This window comes from Mandrillus leucophaeus, unplaced genomic scaffold (assembly GCF_000951045.1).
Source record: "Mandrillus leucophaeus isolate KB7577 unplaced genomic scaffold, Mleu.le_1.0 Scaffold95, whole genome shotgun sequence".
NCBI classification, from domain to species: domain Eukaryota; kingdom Metazoa; phylum Chordata; class Mammalia; order Primates; family Cercopithecidae; genus Mandrillus; species Mandrillus leucophaeus.
In genome coordinates this window covers 293,451-307,821 of record NW_012110363.1, presented here as the reverse complement: position 1 = coordinate 307,821, position 14,371 = coordinate 293,451, and the positions used below count along the sequence as shown (strand labels likewise).

Genomic DNA, 14,371 nt, shown 5'->3' with positions numbered 1-14,371 from the left:
ACTCAGATGCATCTGCACACCCATTTTAAAGAAAGCTTTTCCTCCCTGTGACTACAGGATCCCAGCATCCAGCCTCCTTCAGGCTGCAAGATGATGCCAATTAACGGCCCAGATCTAACTCATCAGCATACTACAGAAGGCTCCTGTGTTACCTCACAAGCTGAGGGGACAGCGGCAAAGAAGTGGACTCTCATGGGGGACTTGCTGTTTGTCTGAAGTCCAATCTACTCAGCAACGTTCTCAGGTCCAGGGGCTGGGAGAGGTTCTGTGGACACTTGTGGCAGACGAACTGATGGTCCTGGCCCCTTGTGGTAAGCAGAAAGTGACTGAATGGGGATCAAGCAGCATCTCTCGCAAGGTAACTGTGGCCTCGGCTTCTAAACGCCTTAGAAAGGCTGGAGTCCAGCACAGCCAGTGAGCCATCTTCTCTGTGAGAGGCCAGGAAGGGAACACGGTGCGAGGAAAACACCAGCCCAATGACACATTGGTCTCGTACAACTCAGCCAAGAGCACCTCTCCCTCTCTTGGAGTCCACAAGGGAGACTGTCCCATTCCCATCACAAAGATGAAGACTTCACTTTGCTGAGGATGCCAAGCTAGTGAGGTGGGAAGGCAGCCAGAGACACTGCAGCCCACCTGTGACGCCGGCTTGGTACACAGAGTATGCCAGAATAAAATTCTACAGTTCTCACTGCCCGAAAGAAACACAGAGTCCCTGCGGAGAGAGGAAGGAGTACAGGTGACCCGCCCAACATGAGATCAGTGTGAATTCAGTGCCGCCTGCTGCGCAAGGTCCCAGTCCTTGATGCTGAAGTCTTTGCTGCCGTAGACAGCTGAGAACGCTGAGGGTAGACACAATGTTGCCATGCTCATACTTGCAGAACTTGCTGACGATAAGTGGCCGGTTCTCATCCACCTCCCACAATTCACCAGCACCTGAATCAGAAGCCGCTATGATACCTCTCTCCTCCCCTAAGTGAGGTCAGCCACTCCAGCCTCCATCTGGGCTCCAGCAGAGCAGAAGCTTTCTTTGGGGATGGCACAGGGGTCCTTAAAAAGGCAGAGGGGGCCGGGCTTGGTGGCTCACGCCTGTAATCCCAGCACTTTTGAGAGGCCGAGGCGGGCGGATCACGAGGTCAGGAGGTTGAGACCATCCTGGGTAACACGGTGAAACCCCGTCTCTACTGAAAAAAAAATGCAAAAAAATTAGCCGGGCGTGGTGGCGGGCGCCTGTGGTCCCAGCTACTCAGGAGGCTGAGGCAGGAGAATGGCGTGAACCCGGGAGGCGGAGCTTGCAGTGAGCTGAGATTGAGCCACTGCACTGCAGCCTGGGCGTCAGAGCGAGACTCCGTCTTAAAAAAAAAAAAAAAAAAAAAAAAAAATGCTAGAGGGAGCCGGCCCAGCAGTGACCACTGAGACTGGAGGACCCGGAGCCCCCATGGGACCCGTACCGCGCAGTTTCCAACTACTTTCCATGCAGGCCGGTGCGTTAGGGGTCGGTAGGGAAGACGGATTTCCTTCGGCATCTCCATGGTTCCAACTCCAACCTGGATTCTGCTCTGGTAGCAACTCCCACGTGCTGCACTGTTTATTTTTGGTGGTTGTTGTTGTTTTCCCCTTGATAGTAGCCGTCCTAATAGGTATGAGATAGTATCTCATGGTTTTAATTTGCTTTTCCCTGGTGTTTAGTAGTGCTGAGCATATTTGTATGTGCTTATTGTCCATTTGTATGTCTTCTTTGGAGAAATCTCTATTCAAGTCCTTTGTCCGTTTTTAAATCATGTTGTTTGGTTTTTTTTAATTGGTAAGTTGTAGGATCTCTTACCTATTCTGGATATTAAACCCTTATCAAATATATGATTTGCAAATATTTTCTTCCATTTCATTCGTTGCCATTTCATTCCGTTTATTGTGTCTGTTGATGCACAATGATTAATTTTTATGTAGTACAATTTATCTATTTGTACTTTTGTTGTCTGTGCTTTTGGTGTCAGGTACAAGAAATCATGGTCAAATCCAGTGTCATGAAGCTTTTCTCCGATGTTGTCTTCTGAGAGTTCTATAGTTGTAGCTCTTCAAATTTAAGTTTTTAATTCATTTCGAGTTAATTTTTGTATATGGTGGTACTTACGGATCCAACTTTATTCTTTTGCATGTGGATATCTGTTTTTCCCAACACCATTTGTTGAAAAGACTGTCCTTTCCCCATTTACTGGTCTTGGCAGCCTTGTTGAAAATCATTTGACCACATATGGATAATTTATTTCTAGGCTTTCTATTCTGTTTCATTGGTCTATATGTCCCTTTATGCCAGTACCACACTATTTTGATTACTATACCTTTGTAATACGTTTTGATATCAGGAAGTGTGAACCCTCCGAAGTTGCTCTTTTTAAGATTGTTTTGGCTATTCTGGGTCCCTTGAGATTCCATGTGAATCTTAAGATGGATTTTTTTTTTTCCGCTTAAGCAAAAACATTAAGATTTTGATAGGGATTGCATTAAATTTGTAGATCACTTTGGGTAGTACTGACATCAAAGCTGCCATTTTTGGTGATATAGGATCACTCTTGATTTCAGAATTTTTATCCATAGTTGACAAAACGAGATAAGGAAAACAACCATATGTAATGAGTTTCCAGAGATGTGAATATCAAAATATCAAAGAACATTCACTCTGTGTCCTCAGCTCAGGAGTCAGGCTTCTAGTTTCCTTTCTAGAACTCATTCATCTTTTTTACCCCAGCCTGCCTTCCTTGTAACAGAACTGGATATGAGAATTCCTGTAAGAGCGCTTACAGAAATTCAACATGTGAAATGTTTTAAGCACCCACACTACTTTCAGTTCCAGAGAAAAAGGACTTTTGAGATGATAAGTGGCAAACAACATGCCCACTCTAAATGTAAACTCCGTCCCTTGCTTTCTACAGCAGTAGGCCTTTACCCCCAAGGAACTTCACATTGTCCATTTCACATTTGATTTTTATTTCTTCCTTTCAGGTTTGAAAATCTGAACCTCCTTGGCAAAGCTAACTTTTAAATATATCATTATGAGAGAGCCTAATTATTTTTTAGAACCTTCATGGTCATTTATTTTTCTTAAGGGCCATTCATTTACCTGTTTCATTCACTTAGATTGAACACCCATCATGATTTTCAAAGTCATTTTGAAATAATGGAAACCCTGCCCAGTCCTTTAAAGGAAAGAGCTTATTTTAACAGATTTTGAGGGGTATCCTAGCAACCAGTCCCTAGTGAAATTTATCAATTTCTTAAAGGGAATTTGCACTAAATCCATGAAAAAGACACTTCAATTTTAGTTTCTTAGGTCCATCTTTTCTACATTGTTCCAGGGATTGGACTTGATTAGATATCTTCACTTTTGAGACTTCATTTAATGACCATTGAAAACATAGTTGATGTTCTTCCACTCAGCGTAGCTCCTTTCATGCCATTGGACTCTACCTGACAATAGATAGATGGATACATAGAGAAATATTTCTAAGTTGTATAAGTATCCCAAAACTTAGTGCAAAAATTGAATACATACTTGTGCTTTTTGTTCTTATTTCTGTACATGCAAAAATACAAGGCAAAATCTTGATCCCAAGAAAAGCCAAGACTTGGAAAGCATATTCATTCATGCCAATCTTGGCTTTGCTGGGTACTATGAATGAGAGAATATTTATTTGGTCGTGCTTTCAGATATTAGTTGTTTCCAAGCTGCAAATGTTTTAAAAAAAATTCTGAACGCAAATCAAAATAAAAATTTTCCCCAGGTATGTAGACAAGTCAAGCATGAAATAGCATAAACGGAGTATATATTCTGCAAGTAGGATTTAAAATTGAGAAGGCTATTAAAATTAAATAGCATTAACAATTCAACTCTAGATAACCCAGGAATAATGCCTGCATAGAAAATTCATATGGGTGAGCGAGACTTATTCTCAGTCTTTTTGCTATCTTGAAAAGCAAAATGAAATTGTTCTGTGCATTGGTCTATGGGATTTAGAATTCATGCATTGTTTATAATACAGTCATTTAGTGTTTGGCTAGATAGAAATGGACATTTGTTTAAGGACATGCAGGTATAAAAAGTATATACTTGTTTTAATTAGTACTATGATAATTTAATTATAGGGAGAGAATTTACATAATTCAGCTGGCTGACTAATGTTTCCTTGATATGTGCTGGTGAAAAAATGAATACTTTAAGCATTTAGTAGCTGATATTTACACTGATAGCCTATTTCTGGCACAATACCCACTAACAGAGTTTGAATTTATATAGAATATTTTTCCTTTCAAAATATTAGGTATTTGGCCAGATGCAGTGACTCACACTTGTAATGTCAGCACTTTTGGTGGCCGAGGCAGGTGGATCATTTGAGGTCAGAAGTTTGAGACCAGCCTAACTAACATAGTGAAACCCCACCTCTACTTAAAAAAAAAAAAGAATGACCTAGGCATGGTTGCTCATGCCTGTAGTCCCAGCTACTCAGGAGGCTGAGGCAAGAAAATTGGTTGAACCTGAGAGACAGAGGTTGCAGTGAGCTGAGATCACACCACGGCACTCCAGCCTGGGCGACCTCTGTCTCAAAAAAAAGAAAAAAAAAGTATTTAATAAAGATTTGTTTTGTTTATTTCACCATACTAATTATCTTTACCGTCTTTTTATCTAAATGTACTCTGAATTATTTAAAATTTTATTCTTTCAGTTATTCTTTGAGCTCTTTTAATATTACTTTTGCTTTTTTCATCATGTTTGCTTATTTTTTATTTGTTGCATCTATTTTTAACTAGTTATTTTGAAAGATTATTGTTCTTAAACATTTGATCCTTAGCTCATTGAATCCTGCTTTATTTGTTTTCCTTTATCTTTGGTTTCCTGAAAGGAGTCAGGTTATTATTAGTTTTTGTTGGCCACAAGGAAGTCTGAGGGGGTGACAGCAGCAGCAAGGGCTCGCACCAAGGAGGTGGGAAATGTTGGAACCCATCCACTTCCCTGGTATGGTCCTTCTCCTTTGACTTCTCTCATCCCCAAGGCCATCAGTGTTGATTCTCCAAATAATCTTAGCCAGCGCCATTTAAGCATCCCCCACAGGCTAAGAAGGCTTTACAAGGCAAAATTGTCTTATTTATTCAAACAGCACACTTGGATTCCTATCACCTTAGGCAGTCCTCAATTCACAACTCCCAGAACAGCAATTACTGACTGAATAGCTGTATGCTGACTTTATGCCCTATATCTGCTGTAAATTGGTTGTTTGGAACTCAGGAAGCATTTTCCAGAAACATTCCCATTCTTGTGTCTGGGTTCCTAGGTCAGTTGGCAAAAGCCCAGGGAATCTAAACCAGTCTGACTCTTCCCCTTTTTTCTTTTATTAAAAACAAAACAAAACAAAACAAAAAACACCTTAGCGTACTGAAGTCTTTTCTGTATATATTTACAACAATCCCAAGGAATTGGGTTTTTATTGAGTAAGTTTTAAGCCACTCCTTCCAGGGTTAAATGAGGTAACGGGAGAACTAGACAGGGATGGCAAAAATGAGCACAGAATGTGAGCTGCAGTCTCAGATGGCTGTTCCTGGAGCAAATGTGACAATTGGAGAGTAATTCCAGCACAGGGGACTGAGGACAGTGGAGGCAGAGATAAGCACAAACACTTGCTGAGTGAAACTATCAAATATGTGGGGCACTTGGGATGGGAGTATGGACACAGAGACCAATGCATGTCTGTGTTTTATCTTCAACAATGCTAAACAGATTTATGAGCACCTCGCTAAAATGGACTATGTGGGAGATCCTCAAGGGATTCCAGAGAGTAAGAGATGTCAAATGGAAATTCATGGTATAGAACTTATCATTACTAATGGTTTTACTTCTCAATCTTGAGGACCTCCAAACGGTTTTTCCTTAAGATCTTAAATTTCTCAATCTGCAGCTCTCTACTGCCACCATGGTGGCAGGCATTCAGCCACTGAACTGGAGAACTGAATACTGAAAGAAGCCAAGACTAGCACAGTGGTGTTGTAATACCCTTAATTAAAAGAGAAAAGCATTAAATTACATTAAAAACAAAATCGTGGGCTTTTGTTTTGTTTTGTTTTGTTTTTCGTTTTCTTGAATGCTGATGATTAAGGAAAGGAAAGTCTAATTAGAGGAGGATAGAGAGATTTGGAATGGGACTTGTGGCTGCTTTCAAGTGCTTTGAAAGTTGGTGGCATTGATTCCTTTTGAACTTTTTTTCTTTTCAATGTTTTTATGTGTGAGTCTGGATTGTTGCCCTCCAACCCTCCTGCTCTTCCCTCACCACACACACAATCTTTTAGTTTGGCTCACAAATGAAACAAAAATGGAACAATAAATGAGAAACAAGAAAGGTGGATTCCTGAGATAAAGTATCAGAGAGGAAGAAAGTGAAAGGGATCAAAGGAGATATTGAGGGGGAAGATTTCTCAAAGCAGAACTGAGAGAGTAAGGAGAGAGACAGAAAAGGAGATGAGAGCAAGGGAGAGAAGAAAGCAAGGGACAAAGGGAAAGAGTAAGGCAGGGAGAAAAAGGAGGAGAGAGAGGTTGCAGAAATAGGAGCGCAGCAGATTCAGTGAGGATCTGATGTTAGCAATTTCAGATGGGGCAGAGAAACTTTTGATCTCACAGTTCTTTTAGCTAGTGCTGTGGACCTGCAAGTGCTTGGTTGACATCAAAGAAACCTGGAATCAGAACAGCTTAAGGACTTCGTTCTTATCTCTGGCTTCACATTAGATCCACCCAGGGAGTTTTAAAAGCCACCTAGACCTGCCTCACCTCCCGGAAACAGGGACCAATTGACCTGGGGAGTGGCTCGGACACCAATATTTTTTAAAGTTAACTGGGTGGTTGTAATGCCCAGTCATGGTTGAGACCCTAGGCAGGTCTGGAGACATTGAGGCAGTACAAAACTGGCTTTGTGTGCTTGTAGCATGCTGTTTGTAAGCTAGTTGTCACCCTGAGGAGCTTGTCTACACCTGAGTACTTTTAAAAGACTAGCTATTCTAACAAAAGAGGACCCCTGGGGTTCTCTCCTGTGCTGAACTATTTCTAAGGAGTATGGGCTCCACAAAAGCCGTGGATAACCTGAAAAAATATAACATCTATGATAATTATCAAATAGGTTCTTTCAACCATATTATTCTTACATTATAAATTCTTTCATTCTTTTTTTTTCTTGACACAGAGTCCCACTGTTGGCCAGGCTCCCAGGCTAGAGTGCAGTGGTGTGAACACAGCTCACTGCAACCTCAAACACCCAGGCTTAAGCATTTCTCCCACCTCAGCCTCCCATGTAGCTGGGACTACAGGTGTGTGCCAACATGCCCAGATAGTGTGGTTTGTTTGTTTGTTTTTTGTAGAGACAGTCTCATTATATATTATATTACCCAGGCTGGTCTTGGACTTCTAGGCTCAAATGATCCTCCTGCCTCAGCCTCCCAAAGTGTTGAGATTACAGGCATGAACCGTCACGCCTGGTCAAAATATTTCTTTGTAAAATAACTTGTTCCTAGTCCCCTTTTTGGTGGCTCTTCTGCTGCTCAGATATACAAAGAAAGAAAGTTCTTTTGCTTCAAACTGTCAATTAATATAGGCAAATTTCTCAAACATTAAAGAATTTTGCAGCTGGTCAATAAAAAATTTATTACAGCTGGATTTTTAAAGCAGGGGCCAAGAAATTTGAAAGAAAATATCCTTATTAACTAGGATATTATCATCATTATTAACAACTACTCTTTAATGAGCACCTACTGTGTGCCAGGCATCATATTAGGTGAGTTAGAGAGGAAATGTCATTTCATGCTGACTACTCTCTATCCAAGGTTTAAATGTTGTTGACAGTGATTACAAGAGCTAGTCGAACATTTAGAGTTTTGTTCACATTCCCTGAGAAGTCATTGCAGTATAATGGCAACTTTGTCTGGAAGTTAGAAACCTAAGAGACCTATTCATTTCTCTAAGTTGTGGCTCTTTTATTATTAAATGTGTTCAGACTGCATGATTTTGTAAGTTTATGAAAATCATGGTAAGAATATGTAGTTGGATAAAACTACGAGCTGTTGGGTGCAATACTGATTTATTTCTGGTGCTTTGCAATTTCCATTTCCATTATAAATGTCATTATTTTGATTCTCACTCAGCTCCCTTGTGAGGTAAGCAGTATAGATGTCACCTCGCCATTTCTGGAAGCAAGCCTGGGAATGTTATTTTTTCTTAAGAAGTACTACAGAAAGGGCAGTCAGTTTTTTTTCTTTCTTGCAGTGTGAAGCAGTGGGAAAAGTAATTGAAAGGTTCTATGACTGCTAAAACAAATATACAAAGAAATGTAAAAGCTTGACTTTTTCACTATGCATTGCAAATATTTTACAAATTTTCATTTTATAGAAGAAAATCACGTGAATTGTTTCTCTCTAAAGTACTCTCCTTGAAAAGGCAGTTCAGTCTCCTAGCAACCAACACTTCTCCAAATGAGAAAAATGTCTGGAGGAAGGGAGACACTACAATTACACAATGAATAGAGCAGAATTCTCATGAGCCTGGAAGAGACTCATAAAGGGCATCTTAGCCCATTTCCATTTTCCCAGTGTCAGCTTTGGGGATTCTCAGAAGCTCCAAACAGAGTCACCAGCAAGGTCAAATGTAGTGGCTTACCTTATGCCTAGGCCTGGTACTGGGGCCTCTTCCCTCCCACCCCCTGGAGCTTTGCTCTTTATAACCTTAAGAGTAAAATCCTCTGGAGTAGTGCTGTCAAAAATGGCAGCTACTAGCCTCATGGTTTGAGGGGGGAAACCAGTATTTTCTCTTCTACACCTCCAACAACACTTCTGGTCACCAAAATGTGTAGAGCTTTTTCCTATGACAAGCAATTCTCCAATTCTCTGAGGACATCAACTGGATGTCCTACGATTTAACTCAATTCTGACACCATTTACCTGGAGATAGCATCTGATCCCACAGGTTAAGAACTCAGTCCCCCAAGAAGGTCCCCCACTTCAGATGTCAATCACAAGTAGTGAGCCCCGGGTTGCCCATAACTTCCGTCTGACTTAGCTGATAATAACAGGCCCTCTCTGGCAAGGGTAGCTCACGGAACTCAGGAAAACAGTTTACTTACAAAATTACCAGTTTATTACAAAGAATACAATTTAGGTACAGCCAGAGGGAAGAGATGCCTTGGGCAAGGTATGGGGGAAGGGATGTGGAGCTTTCATGACCCCTCTGGGCCACTGTCTCTCACAGCACCTCTAGGCCTTCACCAACCCAGAAGCTCTTCAAACCTCATCCTTTTGGGTTTTTATGGAGGCTTCATCTTGTGGGTGTAATTAATCAAATCGTTGAGCACTGGGATCAACTCAACCTTCAGACCCTCTTCCTTTTCAGAGGTGGGGGGATTGGAGCTCAAAATTCCGACCTCTAATCACGTGGTTGGATTCCCCAGCACCCATTCCCCTAGCCTGAGGCTGTCCAGAGCCCCCAGCCACCAGTCTGAGAGACTGGTGTATATAGAAAGACATGACTACTTCAGAGATTGCAAGGGTTTTAAGCGCCATGTGCCAAGAAATGGGAAAAGACCAAAATAGTATTTCTTATCATACCATACATGGCTATTTAAATTAAAAGACTGAAATTTTAATTACCTAAAATTAAATAACAAAGCAGTTCCTCACTCACACCAGCCACATTTCAAGTGTTTAATAGCCACATGTGGCTAATGGTTGCTATATTGGACAGGTCAGTTTTAGAACATTTCCTTCATTCCAGAAAGTTCAATTCTGCTCCAGAGGCTGCTCTGGAGAGCACCCACAGATCAGATTTGGATAGAGAAATTTCAGGTAGAAAGGGTTTGGTTGTATGAGGGGCATTGAAATTGCCTCTCTGAATTTTACTTTCATCCTTAGATTTTTCTCACCATATTTACACATTAGTTTTTTTTTTTCATATAGTCCCATCCAATTGAAAAAGGAATTTTGAAAATTGGTAAGTTAACACTATGAATGCAACTAAGAGTTGCAGAGGGCAAGAATGGGAGAGGACAAGTACTTTGGGACAATCATGCAATTGATGTTTTCTGTAAATTTAAATCTGAAAGTTTATGGTACGAGTAGGAGCAGCAGGTCACTAACAATAAAATTCTACCTCAAGATAAGTTGATATGGGATAGCCTGAAAGTCTTAGACATTGTTGTTTTTTATTCCATTTTTGGTTTGCATTATTTGGCCAGCACATGAGCAAATGCTGGCATTCATGTTTGGGAATGAATACGAATTTGAAAAGATAGAACAGGATTTTCTTCTGGATTTCCTAGTCTTCTCTTTTTCTTTCTACTTATACACTACGTTAATAAGCTGCTTTGATGCCCTATGCACATGAAATAACTCAGTGCTTTGGAGGAGAAGATGAGGCAGAACTGGACTGTGGTGGTCCTGTATTCTGAATCCATCTGGACTGAGACCCTGAGAGGACCTGGGTATTAGACATCGGTGGAACCACCTTTGCAAAATTATGACAGCAAGAGAAATCTGACATAGTTGATTCCATCTTGCTTCTAACTTCAGAGCTTTCCTCAGTCATCTCTGGGCATAGGCCAAGCTAACTTTGAAAAGAATTTAATTTATAGTTTAACCTTAAAGTGAAGATGATAATACCCCTTCCCAAAACTAAACTGCCTTTGTAAAACTAAAGAAAAGCCACAAGGTTAGGCTCATGAGAAAGGCTCCCCAATTCTGCGAAGACGTAGATGTAATTAAACAATAACTAACCATTGTTCCAGAGGTCACAAGGTTTGTAACTTCTCCAATTCCTCCTATAGATAACATCGCTATTTGTAGAACCTAAGATTGGCCTTTTGAGATGTTCTTCTGAGATGTTTTTTCTGCATTTCTGATGACTGGCTGTCTCCACATGCACCCTCATGACTCAGCCAGTCCTGTGGTCCCACCTAGAGGTAGACTCAGTGCATGGGACCATTTTCCACACACCTATAATTGCTTCTTCAACTAATCAGCAGCACCTATTCCCTAGCCCCCTGCCCACCAAACTATCCTTGAAAAACTTTAACTCTGAGCCTTCAGGGAGACTGATTTAAGTAATAACTCTGATTCCCTCTTGACTGTCCTCCCATGGATTAAACTCTATCTTTACTGCAATGCCATGATCTTAGTGAATTGATTTTGTCTGTGTAGGGGCAGAAAGAACCCACTGGATGATTACATAAGGACCCATCAGTGAAATATCCAGCTCAGGCCACTGCCAGCACAGATCCCCCAAATGGAGCCTTAGCTCCCACATGGCTGTGGGAGCCAAGCAGTCAATATGTGCCTGTCAAAAATGGATGCTCTTATTCTCTTTTCTTTTATTTTTATTACTGAGACAGGGTCTCCCTCTTTTGCCCAGGCTGGAGTGCAGTGGTACAATCAGAGCTCACAGCAGCCTCAGTGTCCTGGGCTCAAGTGATCCTGCTACCTCAGTCTCCTGAGTAGCTGAACTATAGGCATGTGCCACCACACCCAGCTAATTTTTGTATTTTTTTTTTTTTTTTTTTATTTTTGTAGAGATAGAGTCTCACTGTGTTTCCTAGGAGGCTGGTCTTGAACTCCTGGGCTCAAGCAATCCTCCTGCCTCAGCCACTCGAAGTGATTACAGGCGTGAGCCATCACACCCAGCCTGGATGCTGTCATTTTTGATGGCACTGTTTGTTTTCCTGGAGGGAGGGGCATCCATGAATGCTGTAGCAGAGAACTCAGCTGAATCCATATATCATTCATCAAAGAAACTTCACATCACAGTTTTTAATTTTAATTCCAGGACTCTCATAGTTATGTCCACATTTATAAAAATTTATTCTGTGCTTCCACAAAGCAGTTCTAAGTTGTGTTTCTTCCTCCATAAAGTGAACATTATTTCTTAAGAAAATATTTTTACAGCTAAGTCTCTGGAAGTCTTAATTTTAGAAAATGTATGTCAGCTTGAGAGGTGAGAATAGAGCAAAACCAAGAGATACCTGAGAATTTGACTTAGTGTATAGAAGTGTGGCTTCCTAGGAAATGGCCCAATTTAAGGGCTCTGTGATCTCTTGTACCCACAGGGTGCTGGGCAAGACATGATGGAACAGCTATGCTGAAAGGGAGGATGTTTACTGACATGCTTAGGGAGTGATATAGCACCCACATTCCTGCCCAAGGGGAATCAATCCCAAATGAGAATCCAAGCCAGAATTGATCCACAGCACTAGTGAAGGTTTAAAACATTGCTCTTTCCATGTGGCTGCAAAATACAGAAAGCAGATCATGGCAGAGAAAAAAACAGATGCACAGAGTTGGCTGAGTGTCTAAAAGTTTCAGGGTCATGATCTTGTTTCCTTAATGACTAGAGCCAGCAGCCGGCAATCCAGAGCACAGGGAAGCAAGCAAAAAACACCTTCCCGGAAATCAGTGACTAGATCATAATAAAAGGGGAAGCGTTTTAAACATTCATTAGACTCAGATTGGTAACTTTCTTTATTTTTAGGCAAATCAACCTGCAAGCCCTATTTTGGCCCAGTGATAGAAAAACAACTTTGCCAATTCAACAAAACTCAATTGCTTCTGGTTTGAAATACAGTCAGGTCAGAATTTAAACTTAAGAAAATATTTCTGGGGCCCTCCTGCTTCACACACACACCTAGACATCCACTCATGTTCTTCCTGCGTCTGGAATCTGAGGAGTAGCTATTTTTTTCTACTGTGGTTTACAGTATCACACCGTCCACTCTGAAACTGCTCTCCTAGAGCTCTATACAGGAATTGGGGCATGGATTTCCCAAACTTTTGAATACTCAAAACAAACTTGGGGGTTCAGTATTGCCTCGTTCTGGGACTAGATGCTGGGGATGAGGTATGGGATGGGGAGGGGCAGTGAGTCACCATTTTATTGGTGTCTAAATGCCTTTGCTCTCTCCTTTCTTTTCCATTCTCCCTCCAGTCCTCCAGGGACAGCTGCTGTCTGTCCTCAGTGTAGAGGGAAACTGTTTACACATGTGTACATTCTTCCTCTCCCCGTGACTTATAGCATGCCCAAAGCCTCCAGTGCTCCACTGTCTAGCTCTCTGGAAACACAAATCTTTGTCTCTCTTAACAAAGCCAGCCTCCTGCAAATGAATGCCTTGCTTTCTTGTTTGTTATTTATGTTAGAGATGGGCAGAAATTAATTTAGCACTTCAACTGATGTATTTGTTGTAGGTTTTACCCACCTTCCTCCTGGGAACAATGAATGCTTTTGATTAATTGTGTGCGAGTCCCAGAGGCTACTAGAAACTACTAGAATCACAGGGAATGAAGAAAACACATTAGTTACAAGGTCAAATATAATGCTATAATGATGATAATGGTGATAACCATCATATGTTGAGCTTTTATTATTTGCCATGCACTGTTGTGAGATCTTTCTTTGTCTCATGTAATCCTCAGATCAATTCTGTAAAGTAGACACTGTTCCCATCATACATTTTTTTTTTTTCTTGAGATGGGGTCTCCCTCTGTCACATAGGCCGTAGTACAGTTGTGTGATTGTGGCACACTGCAGTCACGGCCCTCCTGGTTCAGTGATCCTCCCCCACCTCAGCCTCCTGAGTAGCTGGGACTACAGGTGTGCACACCCATGCCTGACTAATTAAAAAAAAAAAAAATATATATATATATAGTTTGTAGCGACAGGGTCTCACTTTGTTGACCAGGCTGGTCTCAAACTCCTGACCTCATGTGGTCCTCCCGCCTTGGCTGGGATTCCAGGTGTGAGCTACCGTGCCTGGCCTCCCATCCTACTTTACAGATGAAGAAATTCCCAGTCTTAGGAAGGAGAGGACGTGTGACCAGGATTGTCCAGCTGGGAACTAGAGGACAAGGGATGCGAACCTCCGTAATCTGACTCTGGGATCCCTGTTCAGACTCACCCACCATATTCCTTCCTCACTGAGTGTCATGAACATCCCCCAAACTGCAGAAGAACTAAAACAATTATCAGAGCATTTCCACCATATTGTGTTAGCTATATACTCTTTCACACTTTCAAAGGAAGATCACTTCCATAATAAAATCTACCAGAACATTCAAAAAGAAAAAGCTCTTCAATTGATCTTGCCCATATAAGGGCAAATGATGTTATATTGCCCTTAAATGAAAAAAAAAAAAAAAAAAAAAGCAAACCAGTGATGGAGATAGCCCCAAAAATGAAATTATAATGCTCCAGAGGCCATATTTGACTTGGAAATGTGTTACCTGAGCCAGCACGAATTCTAAGGGTATCTGCATTTTTAGGAGGGGCACGCACTCCTGGTTTCATGTACTCCCTGCTATCTTAACCTTG

The 14,371-nt window shown here is 41.3% G+C and overlaps 1 pseudogene; it reads right to left on the bottom strand.

Moving 5' to 3' along the window:
* Nucleotides 1-224: 224 nt before the first annotated feature.
* Nucleotides 225-8,805, bottom strand: LOC105532350 (annotated as a pseudogene).
* Nucleotides 8,806-14,371: the final 5,566 nt, after the last annotated feature.